The sequence below is a fragment of the Pleurodeles waltl genome, chromosome 7, assembly GCF_031143425.1.
Source record: "Pleurodeles waltl isolate 20211129_DDA chromosome 7, aPleWal1.hap1.20221129, whole genome shotgun sequence".
Taxonomy (NCBI): domain Eukaryota; kingdom Metazoa; phylum Chordata; class Amphibia; order Caudata; family Salamandridae; genus Pleurodeles; species Pleurodeles waltl.
In genome coordinates, this window is record NC_090446.1 from 1,360,263,135 (window position 1) to 1,360,290,479 (window position 27,345).

Consider the following 27,345-nt stretch of genomic DNA (forward strand, 5'->3'; position numbering starts at 1 on the left):
GGGCTTGTCAACCCTTCCAGGGGGAAAAACAAGGAGGTGAAGGACCAGAACAGGGGGGGGTAGGCTACAAGCAAGGAAGGCATGGGAGGAATAGGGGAGCGTATACGGTAGGAGAATTGAAGGGAGCAATTTGAGGAGAGAATGAAGGCAAAAGGAATTGTAAAAGTTAAGGTCTGGTTAAAGGACCATATACAGTTAAATGTTAAATGATGTTGTGTTTAAACCCTGTCCTAAAATAAATGACCTTTTACACCAACAAGGAGTGTCACTGTATGTATGTCCCGATAGCCCCTCAACCGAGTAGATCGGCCTTCAAATTCAATGCAGTAAGTCACTAACTTCTAAGTCGCCATCTGCCTCTTACTATCATCTGATTTCATTGATGAATATATTTGGAGAAACCTTCGCAGTGGTACCTGTTGTAGTGAGATTGTTATTATATAGCCATGTATTTGCAACGAGCTTCTTTGAGGGGCTTTAGCACACCGGAGAGGTCTTTCCGTGTCCTGCGAGCAGTGGGATTCCGATCTTTGACACTTGTGAGGAGCTGGCAAAGAGAGAAGTCACGCTCGACCTCTGTTCTTAAATAAACCCACACTTTGAAGTTATAAACTTGCTGTGTGGGCCTTCACAACATATTTGCGGCGACAAGTTAGCTCTTCCCCTACAAATGTGAGGTTGTAGCGCGAAGGAGAGGGAATGGAGTCAGCAGAACCAGCAGAGGGCGCTAAGAGACTGTTATTTAAAGCACTCATTGCCAACAATGTGGTGAGAAAAGTGGTTGATTGCAGGGCGCTGTAAACGTGTCTACCAAGCAGTGAAAAAGACAAGGTAAGCGCTGCGCAGTGAGGGCTGACAAGGCAGCACTGACGGATATTCTGAGTTATCTGATCGGTCGATATCCGATCAGCTCTGCAACCACTTTGCGGGCTAGTGATCAAGCGCAGGCCAATTCATTCAGCAAACAGCTCATCTCGGTTGTTAAGGGAAACGGACTGCTCCGAGTTAATTGAGAAAATATTTTTTTTCAACAAATTGCAACTTTGGGAGTGTAAAAGAAACGTTTGAAAAACATTTAAAATAGTGAGCTCGAGCTCCCTTTGCTCACAAGCACAGTAATAATCCAGGGATGGTTTGAGCCGTTGTTTGTCTGAGGTTTCTTACACTCTGCCATGCCTGCTAAGCTATTTTCAGACAGGAGAGAAGCCTCACACTCTGCCTGCACTGAGGAAATCTTGCACTCAGGGCCGGCTTTAGGGCGGTGCGAGCGGTGCTGCCGCACCGGGTGCTGGCCTGGATTGGGGGGCGCTAACCTCAGGGGGGCGCTGTGTTTAGCAATGACTTACAAAACTTGCAATTTAAAAGCACCTGCTGGAATTTTCCTTGTGCGCCCAGCCTTCAGAAAACATTTAAAATATCAAGATAACTCGTTTGATTAATGCTCCTGCTAGGGCGAGAGAGAGAGTTGAGTTTTGTCTAGCGGCAGCTTTGGCTTGCCATAAAGTAGCGTAGAGGGTTAATGTGCCTGCTGTAAAGGACAGAACTATATTTTATGTAGATAACTGTGGATTAGTAAAGCCAGCCTTCACAGGCTCTTTAAAACAAATCAAATTTATGTGGGAAAGGGGCTATGGAGAGATGAGGGGCACGTTTGCTGGGTAGTAATGAGAGAATCAGAGGAGGTGGTAATGGGGGGTGGGGTGCCAAAAAGGACTGTCGCACAGGATGCCACCAGTGCTAAAGCTGGCCCTGCATTGTACCTGCACTGAGGAAGTGTGTCATGCAGTGCTTAATTTGTGCTTGTTGTTTCTGGTACGGAGCACCAGCACTTATTTTTGAGGGCTGGCACGTATTTTTCTGCCTTAAGCATTTACTGAGAGCAAAAGACACATATAGGAAAGATGGAGGAAGAGAAAAACGAAAAAGCGTCACAATCGGAGAAATCAGAAAGCTGCAAGAGTCAGCTGAAGGGCAGGGAGTGGCTTTAAATGGATTGAAGAGGCTTCAGGGTCGCGCTGCCTCAGTATTCCATGTTCGCACATTTAATTGCAGCAGCCACATGTTTAAGAGGAGGGTTTTGGGCACCGGCACATTTTTATTTACAAATTAAGCACTGGTGTCATGTGTCAGAATAGGAAAGGCAAACAATGCGCAAGTGATACAGCTCAAGTGAGGCAACATAGAGTTTTGTATCTGCTGCACAAAAAATAAAAAAATAAAGGGAAAAGGTAGTGTGTCACCCGGAATGCCCATTCAAGCGCATTAGCCCTGAGTAAATGCTTTGTAATTCAATAAAGGTTCATTTACCTAAAGAAGAGCTCAGTGTAAGCCCATGCTGTCTGTTCAAGAGTGTGGCTCTTCTGTGGGAAATTAGAGGAAAGACCATTTTGAAACACTTGTAGGTCAACAGAAAAATTAAAGGAAAGACTCTCACTTTTCTAAAAGGTTGGCAAAAAGATTTGAAACCACTTCCAGGTTTAAGCAAATTCTTTAAAGCAGTGGTTCCCAACCTATGGTCCTGGGACCCCAGGGGGTCTTCGAAGCCTTCTCAGGGGGTCAGCAGCTGCTTAGGAAATTAATAATATTAACAGATTAGGTCCCTAGCTCCTAGTAATGACCCACTTGGGGGTGGTGGTGGGGGGGGGGGGTGATTCCATAGATACTGGGTATGGTGGGGTCCACAGAAGTCAAAAGGTTCAGGAACCACTGCTTTAAAGGCAAGACCCTTAGACTTACCGTAAAGGAAATGGGATTAATCTTTTATTCATAAGATTTGTAGTACTGTTGTAGTACTGTTCTTACAGATTTGGATCAGCTTTCACATTCTATATTCACAAATCAAAATGGATGTTTCTTCAATAGCACCACCTCTTCAATCAATCAATCATTAAATTTATAAAGCGCGCTATGTACCCGTTAGGGTTTCGAGGCGCTTGGGGGGGGAGGGGGAAAGGGGTGTCGCTGCTATCGTTCGAAGAGCCATGTCTTCAGGAGTCTCCTGAAGGTGAGGAGGTCCTGGGTCTGGCGTAGTGAGGTCGGGAGTGAGTTCCAGGTCTTGGCGGCGAGGTGGGAGAAGGATCTGCCGCCAGAGGTCTTTCGCTGGATTCGGGGGACGATGGCGAGGGCAAGGTTGGCAGAGCGTAGTTGGCGTGAGGGAACGTAGAAGTTGAGTCTGGTGTTCAGGTAGGTGGGTCCGGTGTCGTGTAGTGCCTTGTGTGCGTGGGTGAGGAGTTTAAAGGTGATCCTTTTGTCCACGTGGAGCCAGTGGAGGTCCTTCAGGTGGTGGGAGATGTGACATCGGCGGGGTATGTCGAGGATCAGGCGGGCGGATGCGTTCTGGATGCGTTGGAGTCGTTTGATGTCTTTTGTTGGGATACCTGTGTAGAGTGCGTTGCCGTAGTCGAGTCTGCTACTGACGAGGGCTTGGGTCACCATCTTTCTGGTTCCTGTTGGAATCCACTTGAAGATCCTGCAGAGCATGCGGAGGGTGTTAAAACAGGAAGAGGAGACAGCGTTGACCTGTTTGGACATGGTGAGAGCAGAGTCGAGGATGAAGCCGAGGTTTCGTGCGTGGCTGGCTGGGGTGGGTGGGGGGCCCAGGGCGGTGGGCCACCAAGAGTTGTTCCAGGCCGAGGGGGTGCGACCAAGGATGAGGACTTCCGTCTTGTCGGAGTTAAGTTTCAGGTGGCTGTTGCTCATCCATTCGGCGATGGATTTCAGTCCCTCGTGGAGGTTGGCTTTGGCGGTGAGAGGATCTTTGGTCAGGGAGAGGATGAGCTGGGTGTCGTCGGCGTAGGAGAGGATGCTGAGGTTGTGCTGGTGGGCCAGTTGTGCGAGGGGGGCCATGTAGACACTGAACAGCGTTGGGCTTAGTGAGGAGCCTTGGGGGATGCCGCAGATGAGGTTGGTGGCTTCGGAGCGGAAGGGTGAGAGTCGGACTCTCTGGGTTCTGCCGGAGAGAAAAGAGGAGATCCAGTTGAGGGCTTTGTCTTGGATACCGGCTTTGTGGAGGCAATTTAGTAGGGTGCGATGGCAGACCGTGTCGAAGGCAGCGGAGAGGTCTAGGAGGATGAGGGCTGAGGTTTCGCCGTTGTCCATTTGTTGTCTGATGTCATCTGTGGCGGCGAGGAGTGCAGTCTCTGTGCTGTGGTTGCGTCTGAAACCGGATTGGGAAGGGTCTAGGATGGAGTTGTCTTCGAGGTAGTGGGAGAGCTGTGCGTTGACGATCTTCTTGATGACTTTCGCTGGGAAAGGGAGGAGGGAGATCGGTCGGACGTTTTTGAGGTCGTTGAGGTCAGCCTTAGGTTTCTTGAGGAGGGGTTGGATTTCTGCGTGCTTCCAGCTGTCCGGGAAGGTAGCGGTGTTGAAGGAAAGGTTGATGATCTTGCAGAGTTTGGGGGCAATGGTGACGTCGGCTTTGTTGAAAACGTGATGTGGGCAAGGGTCAGAGGGAGATCCTGAGTGGATGGAGTTCATGGTCTTTAGGGTTTCGGCGTCGTCTACTTGGGTCCAGGTGGTGATGCGGTCGGCGTGGGAGGAGTTGTTGGGGGTGGGGTCTGGCGGAGGTGTGGTGTTGAAGCTGTCGTGGATGGCTGCGATTTTCTGGTAGAAGAAGGTGGAGAGGTCGTCGCAGAGTTTCTGGGATGGAGGGACGTCGTTGACGTTGGGGTTGGAGAGTTCCTTCACGATGCAGAAGAGTTCCTTGCAGTCGTGAGCGTTGTTGTTAAGGCGTTCTGTGAAGTGGGAGCGTTTGGCGAGTCGGATCAGTTGGTGGTGTTCGCGGTTGGTTTCCTTGAGGGTAGCAAGGTTGTCGGGTGTGCGCTCGAGGATCCATTTCTTCTTGAGTTTCTGGCAGGTGCGTTTGGAGGTGGTTAGTTCATCTGTGAACCAGGCTGTTTTTTTCTTTTCTTGGTTGACGGTGGGTCTCTTGAGTGGTGCTAGGATGTTGGCGCAGTTGAGGATCCATTGTTGGAGGTTGATAGCGGCGGAGTCCGGGTCGGTGGGGTCTGGTGGTGGGTTTTTGGCGAGGGTGCTGGCTAGTTGTTCTTCGGTGACTTTTCCCCAACGGCGGTGAGGCGGTAGAGGGGTGCGGTGGTGTTCGGTGTTTTTCTTGAACGTGAAGTGGACGCAGTGGTGGTCGGTCCAGTGGAGTTCGGAGGTGTGTCTAAATGAGATGTGGTTGCTTGTAGTGAAGAGTGGGTCAAGGGTGTGGCCGGCGATGTGGGTGGGTGTGTTGACCAGTTGACGGAGTCCGAGGTTGGAGAGGTTGGTGGTCAGTGATGCGGTGTTGGCGTCATTGTTGTTCTCCAGGTGGAAGTTAAGGTCCCCCAGGAGGATGTAGTCTAAAGAGGCGAGGGCGTGGGTGCTTGCGAGGTCGGAGATGGTGTCGCTGAAGGGGGCTCTTGATCCTGGAGGACAGTATATGAGGGTTCCTCTGAGGGTAGTGTTGGGGTCCGTGTGAATCTGGAAGTGGAGGTGTTCGGCTGTCTTGAGGGTGTCGTCCGTGTGGGTGTGGATCTTGAGGGTAGATTTGTGGGCGATGGCTATTCCTCCGCCGATTCCGTTGGTGCGATCTCTTCTGGTGATCTTGTAGCCATCAGGGATGGCGATGGCGATGTCTGGGGCCGAGGAGTCGTTCCACCAGGTTTCGGTTAGGAAGGCTACGTCTGGGGCGGCGGTGTTGAGCAGGTCCCAGAGCTCAATGGCATGCTTTCGTGCGGAGCGTGTGTTGAGGAGGATGCAGTGTAGGTGGTTTGTGTTGGTTGTTGCTGGCTTCGTTGTTCTGTTGCAGGTGAAGTTGCAGGTGAGGCAGGAAAAAGGTCCTTTGGTGTGCTTCGGGGTGGCCTGGAAGCATTCTGTGGAGGGGCCAGGGTTGAGGGCGCGTGTTCGCTGGCCGAGTATCGAAGGCTGGGGGTGCGGGGGGCGCGAGGGCCAGGGAGGGTGGTGCTGGGCGCGGTCCAGGCGCGGACGGGCGCAGACGGGCTTGACTCTGGCGCGCCGCAGCGTGCCCGCTGCGCGGACGGGCAGCGCCAGCCATTAAGAAGGGAGGGGGGAGGGAGGAGCAGCTGGGAGGCGGGAGGCGGGAGGGAGCGGCGAATGGGGGCACGAGGGGGGCGGGGCCGCAGGGAGGCAGCGGCAAGGAAGAGATCGGCAAGGGGAAGCGCCCAAGGGGCGAAAAACCAGCAAAGAACAAGGCAAAAACAGTAAGGCAAAAGTACAAAAACAGTCACAAATTACAATGATGGCACAAATTCCAATCGGGGTACAGCAGTCAGAAGGGGCACAAAGGGGGCAGAAGCGCAAGGAGGCAAGGCGCTGAAAAAGTCGAAACAAACACTTACAGAACGGCGAAAAAGCGGCACTCGGGTCTGATGAGGCTTACCAGGGCCTCGAACACGCTAGCAGCAGCGTGGGTGGGGGTCAGGGGCACGAGACAGCAAGGTGGTGCTGCAGACGTGGGGGGCGAGCTCTAGACCTAAATCAGGTCAGAGGTCGCTCACTCGCGACGCGCAGCGCCAGCCATTAAGAAGGGAGGGGGGAGGGAGGAGCAGCTGGGAGGCGGGAGGCGGGAGGGAGTGGCGAATGGGGGCGCGAGGGGGGCGGGGCCGCAGGGAGGCAGCGGCAAGGAAGAGATCGGCAAGGGGGAGCGCCCAAGGGGCGAAAAACCAGCAAAAAACAAGGCAAAAACAGTAAGGCAAAAGTACAAAAACAGTCACAAATTACAATGATGGCACAAATTCCAATCGGGGTACAGCAGTCAGAAGGGGCACAAAGGGGGCAGAAGCGCAAGGAGGCAAGGCGCTGAAAAAGTCGAAACAAACACTTACAGAACGGCGAAAAAGCGGCACTCGGGTCTGATGAGGCTTACCAGGGCCTCGAACACGCTAGCAGCAGCGTGGGCGGGGGTCAGGGGCACGAGACAGCAAGGTGGTGCTGCGGACGTGGGGGGCGAGCTCTAGACCTAAATCAGGTCTTCCATTTTTGGCTCTGCAGGGAGATCCACCCACTGAATGTGAGGAATAGTTAGATGTATTCTTTAACTTTCTTGAGGCATTAGATGGACAGGATGTTCACAATAATAGGAAACAAGCAATTTTACTGAATGCCTTGGGGAAATAAGGACAACATATATTTAAGTACTTACCAGCATTGCCAATTATGGAGGGTCAACCTGACATAGATGTCTACAGTGAGTCACGAAAGAAACTGGATCTGAGATTTGCAAAGAGTATAAATGTGGTGATGAGGTGGTACAAGTTTTATACAGGGTAGTCTATTGATGACACTTCTAGGTTAAGCTAGTTGTCAACAAAGTGTCGGATTGGGCGGATGGCAGATTTGATGATTCAAGATCAACTTATAGTACAGTGTACAAGCAGAAAAATGCAAGAAAGACTATGGGCCACAAAAAATTCAACATTGAAAGATACTATCGAAATAGCAAAAAATTGTAGAATAGTCTGAAATACTGCAGGAAAGAAGTGGACAAGAGGGAAGTGAAAGGGGAAATATCAGCAGTAGACACACCGAGTGAGGTTGCAGTGATGGCAAAAGATGAGAGCACCAATACCAAAGTATCAAATTATGGAAAGGGCCATCATATAGCAAATCTTCAAGTAGGATGTGTCGGAGGTGTGGTAGTTACAATCATACTATTGAGGCAAAAAATTGTTTTGCGATTGGTAAAGAGTGTAGGAAATGCAGGAGAAAGGGACATTTTGTGCCCAAATGTGTTGTGGTCATGCAAAAGGGAAAATAGCCTTCTTGTTGGAGGAGGTGATTCCAGAAACCATGAGTGTGGGGGTGGATAACAGGGTGGTGTCACAGGGAAGGACAACTGTCCTGACAGAAAACAAAGGCCAAAGGCAGAATTTGTAGTGCAAGGGTAACAAATTGAACTAATTAGAGAAGTCTTAATCAGAATGTGGTCACAGACAATTTTCCACTTCCCAATAATAACGAGCTGATATCATTACTTAAGGGAGGGAGATTTTTCTCCAAATTGGACTAAAAGCATGCTTACCACAAAGTAAAGCTCCATGGTGATTCCAAATTCTCAACAATGAACCATGGAAGGCCTTTTTCAGTTTACAAGAAAGCCTTTTGGGCTGTGTTTACTGGCTAGTTTCTTCCAGAGGGTTATGACGGATGTATTTAAAGGCATGAGTAATGTTATTTATTTTCAGGATGACATCTTGGTATTCAGAGACACAGTAGAGAATCACAATTTTACATTGAAGCAGGTTCTAGACAGGATGTCAAAATCCTGTTTGACTTTAAGGAAATAAAAATGTGTTTTTATGGCTAAGGAAATTTAATATTGTGATCGCACTTTGTCAGCAGATAGGATAAAACATTAAAAAAAGACGTGTTGGCTGCTATCATGATGGCACCAGCACCTCAAGACAAGGACCAATTGAGATCTTTCTTAGGGTTGATTGAGTATTACTCTAAATTTGTAAAATAAAATGTGCGTCCAAGACGAAGAATCTTAAAAATGTATTAAGAAAAGCTGTGAACTTTAATCGAGGTGCTCCACAAAAATGTGTTTTGAAAACATAAAAAAGAAGTGTGTGAGGCAGGTATTTGGGTTCCATTTGATACTTGTAGTAAAGGACTGATTTTGAGTTTGGAGGACTGGATGACCTGTCCGTCGAACTTCCGACAGGGATGCTGCCGCCATAACGGCTACCTCCCTGCTAAGCCCATTATGATTTTGCTGCTGGGCTGATGGACAGAAACCAAGGTTTCCACCCATCAGCTCAGTGGGAAAGTGGTGGCAGCATTGTTGCTGGCTCGTAATCAAGCCGGTGGCAGTGGTGCAGCCCGCAGGGGGCAGGAGCACTCTTGCAATCCTCACTGACTGCTGGGTAAGGGGACCCCTGCACTGCCCATGCTAAATGCATGGGCAGTGTAGGGGCCCTCTTGAAGTCCCCTGCACCTGATCTCCACCAGCCTTTTCATGGCAGTTAACCAACAAACTCCACATGTCTATCTGCTCCCAAAGGGAAGCTACGCTTTAATCATGTTTAAAGGCAGCCCCCATGTTAACCTATGAGAGGGACAGGCCTTGTAACAGTAAAACCCTAATTTGGTAATATTTCACTTTTAGGACATATAAAACACATTAGTATATGTCCTACCTTAACCATACACTGCGCCCGGCCCATGGGCCTACCTAGGGCCTACCTTAGGGGTGTCTTACATGTCAGACAAGGGAAGGTTCAGGCCTGGCAAGTGGGTACACTTGCCAAGTCGATTTGGCAGTTTAAAACTGCACACACCGACACTGCAGTGGCAGATCTGAGACATGATTACAGGGCTACTAATGTGGGTGGCACAACCAGTGCTGCAGGCCCACTAGTAGCATTTGATTTACAGGCCCTGGGTACCTCTAGTGCACTTTACTAGGGACTTACTATTAAATCAAATATGTCAATCATGGATAAACCAATCAACAATACAATTTACAGATTGTACGACGAAACAACGACTTCAAAAACAACTACTGCCTTAACAATGAGGTCGGAACACCGACCTCGTTGCTACTACTAATGATTTTACCACGAATGCCTTAACAACTATATTTCGTTGTAAAGGCATTCCTGATAAAATCATTAGCAATAGGCACCATTCATCCTACATCCCTCACCCCACCCCCCAACCCCACCCCAAAACCTAAAACCCCCTGACCCCCCACCCACTCCCCAAAACCAAAAACGTCCCACCCCCCCAACCCCACACCAAAACCAAAAACCCCCTGACCCCCCACCCACTCCCCAAAACCAAAAACGCCCCACCCCCCCAACCCCACCCCAAAACCTAAAACCCCCCACCCACTCCCCAAAACCAAAAACGCCCCACCCCCCCAACCCCACTCTAAAACCTAAAACCCCCTGACCCCCCACCCACTCCCCAAAACAAAAAACACCCCAACCCCACCCTAAAACCTAAAACCCTCTGACCCCCACCCACTCCCCAAAACCAAAAACGCCCCACCCCCAACCCCACCCCAAAACCCCCTGACACCCCCACCCCCTCCCCAAAACCTAAACCCACCACTTACCTTCGCCAACTCCCTTCTTTGTACCTTAACCACGCATGTTCGTTGTTCAGAACATACATAGTTAAGGCACAAAAAACCGGAGTTGTGGTTAAAAAAAGCGTTGTTGCGCTTTCGTTAGCCACGACTTTCGGATAAAAAAAAGTCCTAAAAAAGGATGTTTTCCCAATTTACACAGAGAGCATATGCACTTTAGCACTGGTTAGCAGTGGTAAAGTGCTCAGAGTTCAAAAGCCAACAAAAACAGGTCAGAAAAAATAGGCGGCAGGAGGCAAAAAGATTGGGGCTGACCGTGCAAAAAGGGCCAGGTACAACAAAAAGACTGGCGCAGAACCAGGTTGTAATCAGCAGGGCGGCGCTGACTTCAGCACCGCCCTGGCTGATTCCGACCTCTGCCACCGTCAGCCCATTGGGATCGAAGATCCCAGCAGAGACAGCGGTAGGTTGGCGGGGCTGCCTGCCAACCTTGTAATGTGGCGGTCAGACTGCCACGACCACAGCGGTCCGACAGCCACTGCGAGTGTGGAGGTCCGAGGACCGCCACACTTGTAATCAGGCCCTAAGTCTGTTGTCATGGTGGTTGCAAGTACAAGTGGTATAGGAGTGGTCCTATCTCAATTTCATGGACCTACAGAAATAACTGTAGCATTTGCATCACGCTCATTTCCATCCACTGAATGCCGCCATTCAGTCATCGAGAATGAGGTGTTGGCAGCAGCTTAGGGGATGGAGCAATCCGGAACATACATTTGGGGAAGTTAAATCAAACTGCTTACAGATCACAAGCCTCTGGTGAAAATATTGTCTCCAGATGGTGCTGACAAAAGTTCGGCCATACCAGCCAGATTGGCTACCAGGTTACCAGAACATAACTATACACTTGAATTTATACCATGGTGGAGAAATGTACAGGCAGACTGCCTCTCATGATTGCCATTGGATTGTGAATCAGTAGACAAGAGGCAGTATTCAGGAGTGAAACGGAAGGTGCGGTGGCAAGTGTGAGTGATGTAGTGCAATGGACTTTAGGTTATGAGCGCGATGAAGAGTGGAATAAAGCCATAGTGAGCAATGAAGTTGTGAGAGAAGTAGTTAAAATGGTTTGAAAGGTGAGCGAAGGCCAAGTACAATGCTAAAGGCATTAAGAACATATGGAAAAGTATATGGATGAATTGTCAGTAGTAGGTGACAGAATTTTAGTAAGAGGTGAAAAAATAATACCACCAGTAGCAGAGAGGAAATAATTGTTTGACATAACTCATGAAGGACATTTAGAACAAACATTAACTTAGAAAAGACTTAGGGCCTGATTACAATCTTGGTGGATGGGTTATTCCATCACAAACATGATGGATTTCCCGTGTGCTGTATTACAAGGTCCATTATTTCCTTTGGAACATGTAACACAAAGATGGGATATCTGTCACGTTTGTGACAGAGTATCGCATCAGCCAAGATCATAATCAGGCCCTTGGAGCTGAATTTTGGTGACAAGGATTAAACAACAACATAGTGCACTGGGTGAAGTGATGTCAAGTATGTATGAAGAGTGAGAAGAGGTTGAAGGTGGTGAGTCAGACAGATTTTGTAACTGTACGTGATCCGGGGCAATTGTGGCATACTGTGTGTGGAGACTTTATTGGTCCCATGTTTGGTGTTAGACATGAGCATAGGTTTGCGCTTGTCTTGGTGGATGTGCATTCAAGGTAGTTAGTTGTGAAACTCATGTCAGAAGTAACAACAGCATCCACAATAGGAGTCTTGGCAGAAATCTTTAAAGATGAGGGATTTTCAGAGTACCTAATTACAGACATTGAAAGACAACTTACTTCACATGAAATGAGAGAGTTTTTGACATAATGTGGAGTAAAACATTTACGCACCACTCTATACAATCCCCAGGCAAAGGGAATGGTGGAAAAGGCCAACAGAATGGTCAAAGGGGCTATTCAGTTGGCACTGGCAAACAAACTGAGTGTAGAAAGGACAGTTGCTGACATGGTCTTGGTGCATCTCACAACAGAAAATGCCACTGCAAATGCTTCACCTTTCTATTTATGGTGGGGCAGGAAGCCTAGTAGCAAAATGATACCGTTCTGGTTAAAGGAATTACTTAAGGGTGAGAAGACTACACAAGATTTTCTAAAGAGTGTGAAGAATCCACAAGATGATGGTATTGAACAGGAAGGAAAGACGGACACAACCCGAAAAATGGAGAACAGAAGCAAGATTGTACCTGGTGACTGGGTGAAAAGTGAAGGCAGGAAGGACAGTCAAAGGTTTAAGCAAGTTTTGTGGACCGTTTAGAGGCAAAGAAGTCCATCGATGGCATGTGATGTTGGATAATGGTGAAAGGCCGAAACATAGCAGAATGGCAAAGTATGGATCGCATGAGCGCAAGGTCAGAAGTGGTGAGAAAGAGGATGAGTGCAGTGGTTTCATGTAGATGGAAGATAAAAGTCAGTCCATTCCTGCTTCACAGTCAGATGAAGTATCTTCTCTGCATGAGGAGGGTGACTTTGAAATTCAAAGACTTCTGGAAAGTAGAGATATGACATCTGGTAATACAGTAGCTCCCCTATATTTGGAGGATTATGTAAAATACGTTGTTGGTGTGTAATTATGTGCGGTATGTTTTGTTTAAATCTTAAGTTATATCATATTAGGAGCTTTCTTTGCAATTTAAGGATACATCGTTTTATTATATGCGTTATATGTTTATCTTGTTATATGAAAGGAGGATATGTTGTAATGAGGTTATTATTAATATATAGACATATATTAGCAATGAACTTCTTTGAGGGGCTTTAGCCTACCTGAGAGTTCTTTTGTTGTCATGGGAGCAGTGGGATGCCGATCTTTGACAGTTGTGAGGATCTGACAAAAAAGGGAAGCCACACTGGACCTCTGTTCTTCAATAAACCCACACTTTCTAAGTTATTAACTTGCTGTGTGGTCCTTCACATTACCCAGTGCATACTTAATGATAGAATGAGTGCAGCTGCTCGAAGCTCTACTTAGAGGTATACGGCTCATGCAATTAAATAAACATCGGCGCACCTAGTGGCAAGGCTGGCAGTCCTAAATCCTCCTCATGCTTCTTTATTACACCTCAATCACTCCCTGCCCTTTTACTTCACTCTTGCAGGTTCCTGTTTTCCCCCTTTGTGACGGATTTCAATCTTTCTGCTTGCCCCTTCTTTTCCCTTTATAAATTTTCCCTCTCGTGCGTAAATGCATATTTTGTTTTGCTTAATTTCTTCATTTCAGTTCCATAGCTAACCACTAGATGGCGAAACAATGCAAGGCATGCCATATATAGCAGCGCCTATGCGTCAATGTTTCTGGTAGGGCTACTGCATGAAGTAAGTGAATCTCCACAAGCAAGGCTAGGTGGGTAAATAAAGCAAGGGACCAATCCAGTGCTTAATTTGTAAATAAAAGCGTGCCGTGCCCAAAGCTATCCCATGAAATACACGGCTTCTTCATTTAAATGTGCGAGCATGGAATACTGAGACAGTGTAATGCTAAAGCTATCTGGGATCGCTTTAATCCAATTAAAGCCACTCCCTGCCCCTTCAGCTCACTCTTGCAGCTTTCTGTTTGCTTTCTCCCTTTGTGAAGCTTTTTAGTTTTGCTCTTCCTCCGACTTTCCCAATAGTTTATTTTGCTCGCAGGAAATGCCTGATGCCGAAAACGCAGTGCCGGCCCTCAGAGGTAAGTGCCGGTGCCCCGCACCAGAAACCACTTGCTGAAATTAAGCACTGGACCAATCCAAAATGTAGTTAATTGTGTGTATAATGATGAGGAGCTACAAATCGTGCGTGGCATATAGTGCTAATTTTTTGTGAATCACATATAAAAGTAAAATTTTCGTCACAGGGACGAACAACGGTTCCTTTGTTATGAAATATTAATACGAGAAATGACTTTATTCCCATTTAATTTCCTACCGCAACGAGGTTTGAACAGGGACCGTATGCAAGATGTGAAAGGAACTAATTAATGTATTCTTGTTCTGTTAACCAGCAAGCTTTTTGAGTTTGTCTGCTCTTAATGGGTCTAAATCTCATTTATATTGCCTTAGAAACTAGGGGTGGGCGAGACAACAAATTAGCAGAGAGGGCCGAGCCACAGTCGAGTGGAGCCAAGTGTCTGGATAGACTCTAAGGCCCATATTTATACTTTTTGACACTGAACTGCGGTAACACAGTTCAGCTTCAAAAAGTTTACAGCTGACTAGCGCCATACTAAGACGCCGGCCGGGCATCATAATTATGGTATGACACTAGCCGGCGGCAAGGCAAAGGACGCTAGCCGGGTGGGGGAGGCGTAGGGGGAACAGGGGGCTTAGCGTCAGAGGATGACGCTAGTATGGGCAGAGGATTTTTTTTTTGCCTCTGCCCACACTAGCGTCATTTTTTGACATTAAAACCCCATGGACATGACTCCTGTCTCAGTTAAGACAGGAGTCATGCCCCCCAGCCCAATGGCCATGCTCAGGGGACTTATGTCCCCTGGGCATGGCCATTGGGCCCAGTGCCATGTAGGGGGGCCCATGTTAGGCCCCCTATGGCACTTCAACAAAAACAAATATATACTTACCCATACCTACCTCTACCTACCTGGGATGGGGTCCGCCGACCCTTAGGTGTCTTCCTGGTGTGGGTGGGGGTGGGTGAGGGTGTCCCTTGGGCCAAGGAAGGGCACTTGTGGTCTCTTTGCATGGTCTCTGACCATGGAAAAAGGCCCGCTGGTCCCCTAATGCCTGCCCTGACCCAGGAGTATGGCGCTACGCAAGCTAAGCGCCACTATTTAAGGCCCCAATCCCCCGTGCTAGATTTTAGCACGGGGATAAATATGGTGCAAGGACCATACCTTCATTTTCTGGACGGGAACACCTACCATGCATCTCATTGACGCAATGTAGGTTTTCACATCCAGAAAATGACATTAACTATATAACTGTGGCGCTAGACACGTCTACATATGCAGTTAAGTTTGCACTGAATTAGCATTAAAAAAAATGACGCTAATTCAGTGCAAACAGAGTATAAATATGGGCCTAAAAGCCCATTCACGAGCCAAGCCCTGAAAATGTTTCTCACGGAAACTCTGCAACAAACACCACACAAAACTATGATAAAGACTCAATTTAAAAAAGTGTATTTCTTTAAAATGCAGAAGAGTTTCAACTTAGTACTTCAGATTATGTCCTTACATTGAGAGGCATGTATTGCAAGTGACAGTTTTTAAATATGAACTTGAAAATATTCATGACCATCCCACATCCCCAACCCATGACAAAAATGCCATTAGTGAATTAAGATACGAGTCAGTTCTCATATACCCCCTTTATGTGACCTAGATTCCTACATATAGCAACATCATAGTCTTTTTAATTAGACTAAAAAGAGGTGCTTGTGTAATTTACATATTTCATGTATTTCAAAGTGCTCTCAAATGCAATAACAAAAAGGTAAACACCTGTCTGTAGAAGCTAAAACTATGCCTAGATTGCATAGTTTTAGCTTCCACAGACAGTGCTTTAAATGGAAATATAGAAGTGCCAGTACTCTCTATTTAAAGTAATTGTTTGCTCCTGAGAATTGTCGGTACTCATCGATTGTAATGTATTGCAGCAGTATTGAGAAGTGCATGTTCTCTCCCCTTCAAATTAAAGAAGTGCAGGTACTCAGAACCGGACAGTACCTGCCTATTTAAAGCACTGCCTACAGAGATATCTCATTACCTCTCATGTTTAATATCAAAAGATAATGTTTTTATTTCATTCTTGTCTCATTAGTTTAGAGCATGGGTCACTGGCAGAAGCTACTGGCATCCTCTTGGACCCTCGTTTTGGGCTCAAGGGTCCAATAAGATCTCAAGCTGAGCCAGAGCCAGGCATTTGACTCGAGCTGGCTTATGCTTTCAGTGGCTTGGCCATTTGCCTACTAGGTGATTTTGCAGCAAAAACATTTACATTTCTTCAGGTTCTCACACTATCGGCATGTGTGAGTTATCATAATCCAAGTTATAAAAGCCTAATGAACATCACCTCTCTGTCTGTCTTCCTAGACCCAGTCCTTAACACATGGGGTTGTCTGGTTCCTCATATCGAAATTTCCTTTCTCGCCCAAAAAATCCAAGTACAAAAGTAGTTTACCGAAGGTGCCTTAAGTTAGTCCTTTCTTTTGACCTAAGGCACTGAGAATATTCTGTGCACCATCCACTTCGTGTTTCCTGAGTGTCAAGCCTGTGTCTAGCACATCACTTAGTTTTCCATGGTAATGCTTTCTGTATACTTATGTTAATAGCAAACGGAGCTCCTTGACTGAGTTCGGGCCAGCACAGTGTGTTCTTTTTTTGTGGGGGTTAGCCTTTTAGGTCTAGTTCTACCGACCCGATAATGTGTGACATTGAGGCCTCTTTTTTAGTTGTATTTTTATTGAAGTAATGGAAGATATGCATACATTCCGCCAGACCAGGATACAAACAAAATGAGATACACTGAAGAAACTGAGTACTGAGACTCGTGCTAATATTAGGAGTACAGATAACCAACCACATTGAGCTTGTAACTGGATTGAACAGATTATTATCTAAGAAAACATTTAAGGGAGAGAATAAAATGGGGATAGTAAAGTAAAGAGATGGAGAAGGAGAAGTGAGAGAGAGAAAGAGAAGAAAACCGTAAATCCTGTAAAATTGTTGAGAGAAACTTCCAAACTCATGCAAATATACATTATATGATAAAAACAAAATGTCAAAATAACCCTTTTTGATAGGCCTAAAATGTACTTTTAAATATTAATCCCACCCTTTAGTAGGCTTTAAATGCCCATACCACAAGGCAGGGTGTATGATATGTAAAAGTAGGACATGTAAAAGTTTGATGTGAAACATGTCTGTTCAGTGAAAGCTATTTTTACTGTAGCAGGGTTTTCTGTTCCATAGGAAAGCATTGGGATACCTTGTTAAAGTTAATAAGGTTACCTCTGCCGAAAAAACAGGTACAAAGGTAATTCTTGGACTTGTTAAAATATTTATTACAAATTCAATTAATTGGCAAAGTTGGATTTGTAACATATATTTCCCAAAAGGTAATTTTAAAATTCACGTTTAACCTGCCTTATGCCTCTAGAAGTATATCTGCAGGAGCTATCAACTGTCACCCAGGAGCTGAGTAGCTCTCTATAATGTGTGAAGTGGCTCCCAGGGCTGAGACATAGGGCTTGGGTGTTCTGTTGGGGAAGATGTTGTATTCCTCAGACAGTATGATCATAAAGAAGCACTGCACCTACTGTTGAGACCTTCGAGGAGAACAAATCCGAAAAGCTGAACTTGCTCCCACTTGTACCCAGGACTAAAAAGTAGACTGCAAGGGTCAGTTGACTGACCTTCTGTTAAGCTACATGGACAAAAAAGCTGCAAGAACCCCGCTTTTCTGGAAAAGGCTAACCATTTTTAACTGGTCCTGCCCTTGTCTCTGCTGGTTGCTTATGTTTCAATGAGTCCTGGCCAACAAGTGTTGTTCCTGAGGTCCAGGAACCCTTGGCTGGTGTCAGAATCTACTCCTCCTGTTATCTCTAAAAACTGGAACTTAGAAACATTTTCAAGAATTTTTGCCTGGAGAACCATCATGAGACCAGGACCAGCCTGCCAGCAAATCTTCAATTAGTGCATCATCAGTGGGCCCGACTTTGCTGCAGCTCCCCATACTTCCTTCTCCACAGCAGCAAATCCAATTCAGCTGGTCTGATGCCCACTGGCATCCAGTGACATTGAACCCCATCTGGCTATGGTCTTGTCCCACTGAAGAAATCGACTTCCAGGAAAAAGTCTAAGGGCTTGATTTAGATCTTGACGGTAATGGTCCAGCCATTGGTTTTCCGTTGGAAAACCTATCCTCTGCCTTGGCAGTCTGCCTGCCCGATTTAGATGTTGGCAGGACCACAGGCGAATGTCTGGCCGCGGCCCGCTCACTCCACCAGGATTCCTCACCTGTGTCAATGGCGCCACTGGAAATCATGGGTGGCGGCGGGACGCCAGCCACTGTTCCCGGCGTGCAGATTCCGATGGCCTTCCTGCCATGCCAACTGTGAAGGTATTACCTCCACACCAGTTTGCAGATTTGAAGGGAAATCAGGTAAAGACCTGACTTTTTCCCATTTCCACTTCTGGTTTTGACTGGGCCCATCTGGACAGGAACTGCTGTTGCTGCTGCCACTTGACCATGAAGGAAACTAGACCCCGTTGTAGCCGGACTCGAAGGTGAGCAGTAAATATGACTTGTGAAAGCTGACTTGTCACTTCACATCAGCTCGGAACTAGTGCTATAAAATACACGTCACAAGAATACTGTTTATTACAACCTGTGACATGCGTTTTCCCCAAGGCTGTCTTGCATCTTCGCTTGTGTCCTCCCTATAGTCCATGGGAGTCCTTCTTATGTGTGGGCATCTAGACGGGACAAATCTGGCACATCACAGTTTTTACTTAGGAGTAGTGTACGTGGATTGACTGGTTGAAGTGGAGGGAGCTTGAGTGGATGATGTGATTGTGTCTGCAAGTGTGCCGCTTGTATGCAAATTTGATGTTGGTTGTATACGTTTGGTTGTGTGCTGTGTGCAACAATCAGTTGAGTGTGGCTGTTGTGTCATGGATGTTGTTGTGATGTGTGTGGTTGTGCTTGTGTGTGAGTGTGTTTGTGTAGATGTGTGTGTAATTGTGGTGTTCACTGTGGTTGTGTTGTATGTGAATGTTGTGTCAATAGTGTGTGTATGGTGTCTTTGTGGATGTATTACATTGCATGCATTGAGCATGTACGTGTTGGGTTGTGGTGGATTGGCAAAGGATGATAGTGTGTATGTAGTTTGTTGTGTACTGTGTCATGCTGGTGGACATCTGTGGCCAATGTACATGGGGTGTGTGTTACTTACCTTATTGCCATGGCCACTGTACACAGTATGTTGGCTTCTACAATGGTCTTCCACCATCAGCAATCCGCCACCAAAACAACACCTGCAGGACTGTAACATTTAAACAGGGTCGGGGGGAGCCCACCAGCCTGATGGCTGGGAAGAGGACACTGTTGAGGCGGTCAGCGGCTCAGCCGTAATACATCTAAATACGTCAGTGGGAATTCCGTTGACTTGACGGAGTACACGGGTCCACCGTCACAGCGGGACGATTGTAATACCATCAGGATCTAAATCAGGCCTAAGTACAAAGGTACAGTTCCAAAAACCAAGGCACTCGTGGAATGATATATACTCAAAAGTCCATATTTAAGTATGATAGAGTTTGTTTCTTCAATTATTCAGTTTCACTGTAAGTCACGTAGTCCACAGTCAGTGCTTTGCATCCATGTTTTCATTTATTCTTGAAATGTTTTTTTCATAAATGGTCAACAAACAATAGCCAAAACGTGTTTCGTCTTTTGAGAGAATAATCTCATTGATTTCTTCAGGGCTCAGATAACGATTTATAGTCAATCACAGATAACGGTGTGAAAATATTAAATTTTTATACTTCCCAAAGGTTCTGTTGAAAATAGTCAACATGAAAAGACTGAAAGTCTGTATCGGGAGTTTAGTACTGCACTCCCAGATTCATAGTGTAATCACCTTAAGGCGTGTGAGGAAATATACCCTTTAGAGCATCGGAATGAAATATTGACACAGAGTAACGTGTCAGGAGTTATGAATCTTGCTCCCCGGTCGGCGTAACGGAGATTTTTGGACTGAAGAGCCAACAAGCCTTGGTAACGACAAACAGATGTGGCGCACAGGGTTTCCAGCCAAGCAGCTCCAGGGAGGGACCACAGACTTCTCAGTTGCAAAGTAGCTAGGTCAGACCCCTGGAGAGAACCACCACCTGTGTAGTAGAGCCTGGAAGAGTCCTTGGAACAGAAGGATCCACAAACCGGTTGTCAACCTTGGGCTGCCTGCGGATGCAGGGGAGTGACTCCTTCACTCCAAGGGGGAGTCCTTCTTGCTGTATTAAGTGCAGGCAGAGACCTTGTGACTTTGGAGGATGCATGGCCCTGGAGATTCCAGAAGTCTTGCAGAACTTGGAAACAAAGTTGCAGTAGGAGCCCTCCTACTGGTTACAGCCTTTCTCTCAGTCCAGTCCCAGTGAAGATCAGCAGCGGTTCCGGTGTCCAGATTGGAGAAGTATCTTGCAGAGGAGGCTTACAGAGGAATCTAGGGTATGTGAGGAGAGGCCTCTTTTTGACATGGTTAGCTCCCCACTGTTTGCCAGATGTTTGATGTAGCCTGAAAATTATAGTGCCCATGGCCCCTGCTAACAAGGTTCCCTGGGCCAGAGCTCTTCCCCTAAAATTGTTGTGATGCCTTAGCACAATTAGAAACACCTTTGGATGCCACCATAAGTCCCTTAAATGTTACTCAGGTACCCAAGGCAGGGGGTACTAAGGGTAGGCTGTAGAGGGCAGCAGCACTGATTGGGCAGCAGCACTGACTGTGCCACCCTCTAGGGCCATGCATTCAAGTGCACCCAGTCCTGCCATTGTAGACTGAGGGCCTGATTCTGACCCCGGCGGTCACGGACCGCCGGGGCCAGGGTCGGCGGGAGCACCGCCAACAGGCTGGCGGTGCCCCGCAGGGCATTCTGACCGCGGCGGTTTGGCCACGGTCAGAAAGGGAAAACCAGCGGTCTCCCGCCGGTTTTCCACTGCCCTATTGAATCCTCCATGGCGGCGCAGCTTGCTGCGCCGCCATGGGGATTCTGACACCCCATACCGCCATCCTGTTCCTGGCGGTTCGCCCGCCAGGAACAGGATGGCGGTATGGGGTGTCGTGGGGCCCCTGGGGGCCCCTGCAGTGCCCATGCCAATGGCATGGGCACTGCAGGGGCCCCCGTAAGAGGGCCCCACAAAGAATTTCAGTGTCTGCCTAGCAGACACTGAAATTCGTGACGGGTGCAACTGCACCCGTCGCACCTTCCCACTCCGCCGGCTCCATTCGGAGCCGGCTTCCTCGTGGGAAGGGGTTTCCCGCTGGGCTGGCGGGCGGCCTTCTGGCGGTCGCCCGCCAGCCCAGCGGGAAACACAGAATCACCGCAGTGGTCTTTAGACCGCGGAGCGGTGTTCTGGAGGGGGGAACTCTGGCGGGCGGCCTCCGCCGCCCGTCAGAGTCAGAATGACCCCCTGAGTGCTCTGATGCAAACCTAAAATGAAAGCCAGCCAGAGCACACTGCCTCTGTGCCCTGGCCAGTACACACTACATACGCTATGGGTAAGTCACTCCTCTGCCAGGCCTTTCAGCCCTGAGGCAGGGTGCACTATACTGTATGTGTGGGCGTAGCAGTCAGTCCTTGCCAATTCTTGGACAAAGTGAGCGAACAGAGTAGCCATTTTAAAACATGTGCTGGACGATAGTCAACATAAGTTTCACAGCTACATGAGGGCCACCTTGGTATCAAACAACTCAGAATGATAATTCCAACCTGGTACTAGTGCTGAATTTATTATAATATGTACCCAGGGGTCACCTTAGAGGTGCCCCCTGAAATGCTAGCTACCCTGGCATAGTTGCTGGTTCCTATTGTGCGTAAGTGTAAACCAACGTGTGGTTTCCTGGACCCCCTGCACAGTGTGCCTGGCTTTGCACACTACATAGAGGGCCAGCCTCCTACAGGGTCCCACCCTCCGGGGAGCCCTTACGTAACCCAGGAAGGGGATTGGACATTTTCTGCAGAGACTCACCTAACGGAGGGGTCAGGGACATCACCCAGCTGGACTAACCAGTCAGATGCTCCAAGGGGCCTCTGCTTATCTTATTTCCAAGATGGCAGAATCAAGTGGCCATCTGGCAGAGCTCTGTGCACCTTCCTAGGGGAGGAGTTGGACAGGGGGGTGGTCACTCCCCTTTCCTCTGTGTGGTTTCGCGCCAGAGCGGGAGCCGGGGGCTCCTGCACTGGAGTAAACCGGTTTATGCATGGAGGGCACCAAATGTGCCCTTCAATGCAGTGTGGTGGCGCTCAGGGGCACCCCCACCCCAGCCCAGTGAAATGTATTTCTCCTGTAGAGGGAGGTCATCACACCTCTCCGCTACAGGAAATCCTGTGTTCTGCCTTACCCTGCCAGAGTTAGGCTCAGCAGCAGGAGGGCAGAACAGTGTCTGAGGTCAGCAGCAGACGGGCTGGCATGCTGACCTTGCAGGGCTGTACAGGCCGACATGGGGAGTGCCCTAAGGAACGCCCAGAGTACATGGTATCATGAATTAGCACTGGGATTGGCATAGTTGCAAGATTCCAACATGTTTGATACCAAACATGCGTAGGTTTGGTGAAGCCATTATGTAGTTAGAAATCTTGTGTGGACCAGTGTCCACTAAATACATTAAGATGGCTTCCCCACACTTACAAAGCCCAGAACATGGAGTCTGGGTTTGTCGGGGCAACTCTTCTCATGCAGGGGTGCCCTCACACTAAGAACCAAGCACCCTGCCCTTGGGTGGAAGGGCCTACCTTAGTGGTGACTTATAGGGTCAGAGTGCACTGACCATGATATAAGGCAAACCTTATAACTGGGGTGAAAGGTGCATGCACCATTTCACACAAGCTGCAATCGCAGGCCTGTAGTCACAGTTTGCATGGGCACCCATGAGTGGAAAAATACTTGCTGCAGCCCATAGGGGACGCCTGGAATGCCCTGGGTACCTAAGTACTATACCCTAGGGACTTACATGTGTGCACCAGTATGCCAATTGTGGGTTGTAAACATTGTTTACCAACTAAATTTAGGGGTGATAACACTGACACTATGGTCTTGGTTAGCAGGATCCCAGTGTGCTACAGACTAAATATACTGACACCAGGCAAAATGTGGGGGTAACTATGTCAGAACGGTGTTACTTTCCTACATGTATTACCTGACCTCCCAGCTACAGCACGCCTCTCATTGGTTGTCGGATGGGGAGAACTGGGAGAAATCTCTTTTGGAGGATGAGACTTATTTGTCTTCAATGGAGCTCCCAACATGAAAATGTTCTAAAAAGCTAGCCCAATGTCTTTTATCCTTCACCCTGGGAATTCATTTTCCTGAGATGATTGTTCCTAACAACAAATTGAGCGCTTTAGACCCACACCAGCAGATGTGTCCTGCACACAAAGAACTACACACACTTGACTGGACTGACAGGTACTGTTACACTGAACCCAGATAAGTAGAAAAGTGACCTTACAGGGATTATCAAGTGGCTGCAATTGAATTGAGCCTTGATGGCTCCCCATAAGACTACAGAGATTTCCCTTCTTGGGGTCATGGAGCAGTGCACTTTACCACCATAAGCTGTCCCAGAGGACACAGTGAGTATCGCTCTCTTTAATACTCTTAAGCAATGTCCTCTGTTGGTTATTCTCGGTATTTCTGGGTGTGTGAGTAGTAATTGAATAGTCGATCTTTCTGGAGTGCTGAACTTCTAACCTCAAAAACCTCCCTTAGTAGCCCTTGGATTGCTTGACTTCACTACTTTAATAGTCAAGTGCCAAAAAGGTGCACTTAGTGATTTATCTTGGTTCCAATTATTATTGTTAAGTGCCTGGGCACTAGAGGTAAGTGGATCTGATTCACACAACCCGAGCTCAGGCCTCCTGAAAAAGTTTCCACAATTGGCAGCAAGTGGTAAGGATCAATAGCTTTAATAAGTGCTGCTAGCAGCTAATAGGCCCAGATCTTTTTACACACAACTTGCTCATAATGGCAGATGGCAAAAGCTAAAAGCAGGCCTGATTAACTTGTCCCTGCATGAATTGAACAAGATGTGTTGGTGTAGGAAGTTGGCTCTGTATGTGCTATTTCAAAGTAAGGAATAGCATGCACAGAGTCCAAGGGTTCCCCTTAGAGGTAAAATAGTGGTAAAAAGAGATAATACTAATGCTCTATTTTGTGGTAGTGTGGTCGAGCAGTAGGCTTATCCAAGGAGTAGTGTTAAGCATTTGTTGTACATACACATAGACAATAAATGAGGTACACACACTCAGAGACAAATCCAGCCAATAGGTTTTGTATAGAAAAATATCTTTTCTTAGTTTATTTTAAGAACCACAGGTTCAAATTTAACATGTAATATCTTGTTTGAAAGGTATTGCAGGTAAGTACATTAGGAACTTTGAATCATTTCAATTGCATGTATACTTTTCAAGTTATTCACAAATAGCTATTTTAAAAGTGGACACAGTGCAATTTTCACAGTTCCTGGGGGAGGTAAGTTTTTGTTAGTTTTACCAGGTAAGTACGACACTTACAGGGTTCAGTTCTTGGTCCAAGGTAGCCCACCGTTGGGGGTTCAGAGCAACCCCAAAGTTACCACACCAGCAGCTCAGGGCCGGTCAGGTGCAGAGTTCAAAGTGGTGCTGAAAACGCATAGGCTTCAATGGAGAGAAGGGGGTGCCCCGGTTCCAGTCTGCCAGCAGGTAAGTACCCGCGTCTTCGGAGGGCAGACCAGGGGGGTTTTGTAGGGCACCGGGGGGGACACAAGCCCACACAGAAATTTCACCCTCAGCGGCGCGGGGGCGGCCGGGTGCAGTGTTAGAACAAGCGTCGGGTTCGCAATGGAAGTCAATGAGAGATCAAGGGATCTCTTCAGCGCTGCAGGCAGGTAAGGGGGGGCTTCCTCGGGGTAGCCACCACCTGGGCAAGGGAGAGGGCCTCCTGGGGGTCACTCCTGCACAGAAGTTCCGTTTCTTTAGGGGCTGGGGGCTGCGGGTGCAGGGTCTTTTCCAGCCGTCGGGAAATGGAGTTCAGACAGTCGCGGTCAGGGGGAGCCTGGGGATTCCCTCTGCAGGCGTCGCTGTGGGGGCTCAGGGGGGACAACTTTGGTTACTCACAGTCGTAGAGTCGCCGGAGGGTCCTCCCTGAGTTGGTTGTTCTCCACCAGTCGAGTCGGGGTCGCCGGGTGCAGTGTTGCAAGTCTCACGCTTCTTGCGGGGAATTGCAGGGGTCTTTAAATCTGCTCCTTGTAACAAAGTTGCAGTTCTTTTGGAGCAGTGCCGCTGTCCTCGGGAGTTTCTTGTCTTTTTCGAAGCAGGGCAGTCCTCAGAGGATTCAGAGGTCGCTGGTCCCTTGGAAAGCGTCGCTGGAGCAGGTTTCTTTGGAAGGCAGGAGACAGGCCGGTAAGTCTGGGGCCAAGGCAGTTGGTGTCTTCTGTTCTTCCTCTGCAGGGGTTTGTCAGCTCGGCAGTCCTTCTTCTTGTAGTTGCAGGAATCTAATTTCTAGGTTCAGGGAGAGCCCTTAAATACTAAATTTAAGGGCGTGTTTAGGTCTGGGGGGTTAGTAGCCAATGGCTACTAGCCCTGAGGGTGGGTACACCCTCTTTGTGCCTCCTCCCAAGGGGAGGGGGTCACATCCCTAATCCTATTGGGGGAATCCTCCATCTGCAAGATGGAGGATTTCTAAAAGTTAGAGTCACCTCAGCTCAGGACACCTTAGGGGCTGTCCTGACTGGCCAGTGACTCCTCCTTGTTATTCTCATTATTTTCTCCGGCCTTGCCGCCAAAAGTGGGGGCCGGGGCCGGAGGGGGCGGGCAACTCCACTAGCTGGAGTGTCCTGCGGGGCTGTGACAAAGGGGTGAGCCTTTGTGGCTCACCGCCAGGTGTTACAGCTCCTGCCTGGGGGAGGTGTTAGCATCTCCACCCAGTGCAGGCTTTGTTACTGGCCTCAGAGTGACAAAGGCACTCTCCCCATGGGGCCAGCAACATGTCTCTAGTGTGGCAGGCTGCTGGAACCAGTCAGCCTACACAGATAGTCGGTTAAGTTTCAGGGGGCACCTCTAAGGTGCCCTCTGTGGTGTATTTTACAATAAAATGTACACTGGCATCAGTGTGCATTTATTGTGCTGAGAAGTTTGATACCAAACTTCCCAGTTTTCAGTGTAGCCATTATGGTGCTGTGGAGTTCGTGTAAAACAGACTCCCAGACCATATACTCTTATGGCTACCCTGCACTTACAATGTCTAAGGTTTAGCTTAGACACTGTAGGGGCACAGTGCTCATGCACTGGTACCCTCACCTATGGTATAGTGCACCCTGCCTTAGGGCTGTAAGGCCTGCTAGAGGGGTGTCTTACCTATACTGCATAGGCAGTGAGAGGCTGGCATGGCACCCTGAGGGGAGTGCCATGTCGACTTACTCATTTTGTTCTCACTAGCACACACAAGCTGGTAAGCAGTGTGTCTGTGCTGAGTGAGGGGTCTCTTAGGGTGGCATAACACATGCTGCAGCCCTTAGAGACCTTCCCTGGCATCAGGGCCCTTGGTACCAGAGGTACCAGTTACAAGGGACTTATCTGGATGCCAGGGTGTGCCAATTGTGGAATCAAAAGTACAGGTTAGGGAAAGAACACTGGTGCTGGGGCCTGGTTAGCAGGCCTCAGCACACTTTCAATTCAAAACATAGCATCAGCAAAGGCAAAATGTCAGGGGGTAACCATGCCAAGGAGGCATTTCCTTACAGTTGGGATAGGCTGTGTAGGGCTCCAAGGCCCAAGGACAGGGAGATCAATATAGATTTCAAGATGAATCTATGAGAGAGCCTGGCACTGACAGAGGAGGTTGAATCTCCGATCAGTAGAATATTTCACAGAGGAGAATACTGTAAACACATCAATTACTGTCCCAGAGTTTATGCTTTACATAGACTGTTTTCCACAGTGTCCCCAATATTTGTCTTCTAGAGTATTGCCCAGATAGTCTCTCCATCCCATCTTTAGAGTACCCATGTAGCCAGTCCCAGGTGTTGCACCTTTAGGTAGGCTAGATTTCTTTGAGACACTGAACCTTCAGCCGCTGCTGCAGAAAGTTAAGCTAGAGTGGAAGGATAAGGGCAGGGATTCTGAGAGGGAGAAACTAAGGTTAGCCCACAAGAAAAAAGAGCAGAGGTGGGAGAACAGGCAAGATGGTCTGGGAAGAGAGGACGCTAGAGCAGAAGAGGCAAATAAAAGAAAGAGATAGGGATTTGGAGAAGGACCAGAAAGCCTGACAGAAAGTGAAACAGGGTAGTGCCGAGAAAAAAAAGATTCTCCCAAGGAATTGTAACTCCCCCTCCAATTTCCAGCATTCCACCACTAAGGTGCCAAACCAACTGATACACATGTATGTGCTAGGTACTAACATTCTAGGGTCGTTCACAATTTTTGAGATTGCAAGAAGAAATTTTGAAGGGTCTAAGTTCTTTGGAATGCCTGAGAATTACAATCTAACTTATCAGTGTTAAAAGATGGTCTTATTAGACTGTTTGAGATAAAGTCAACCTACA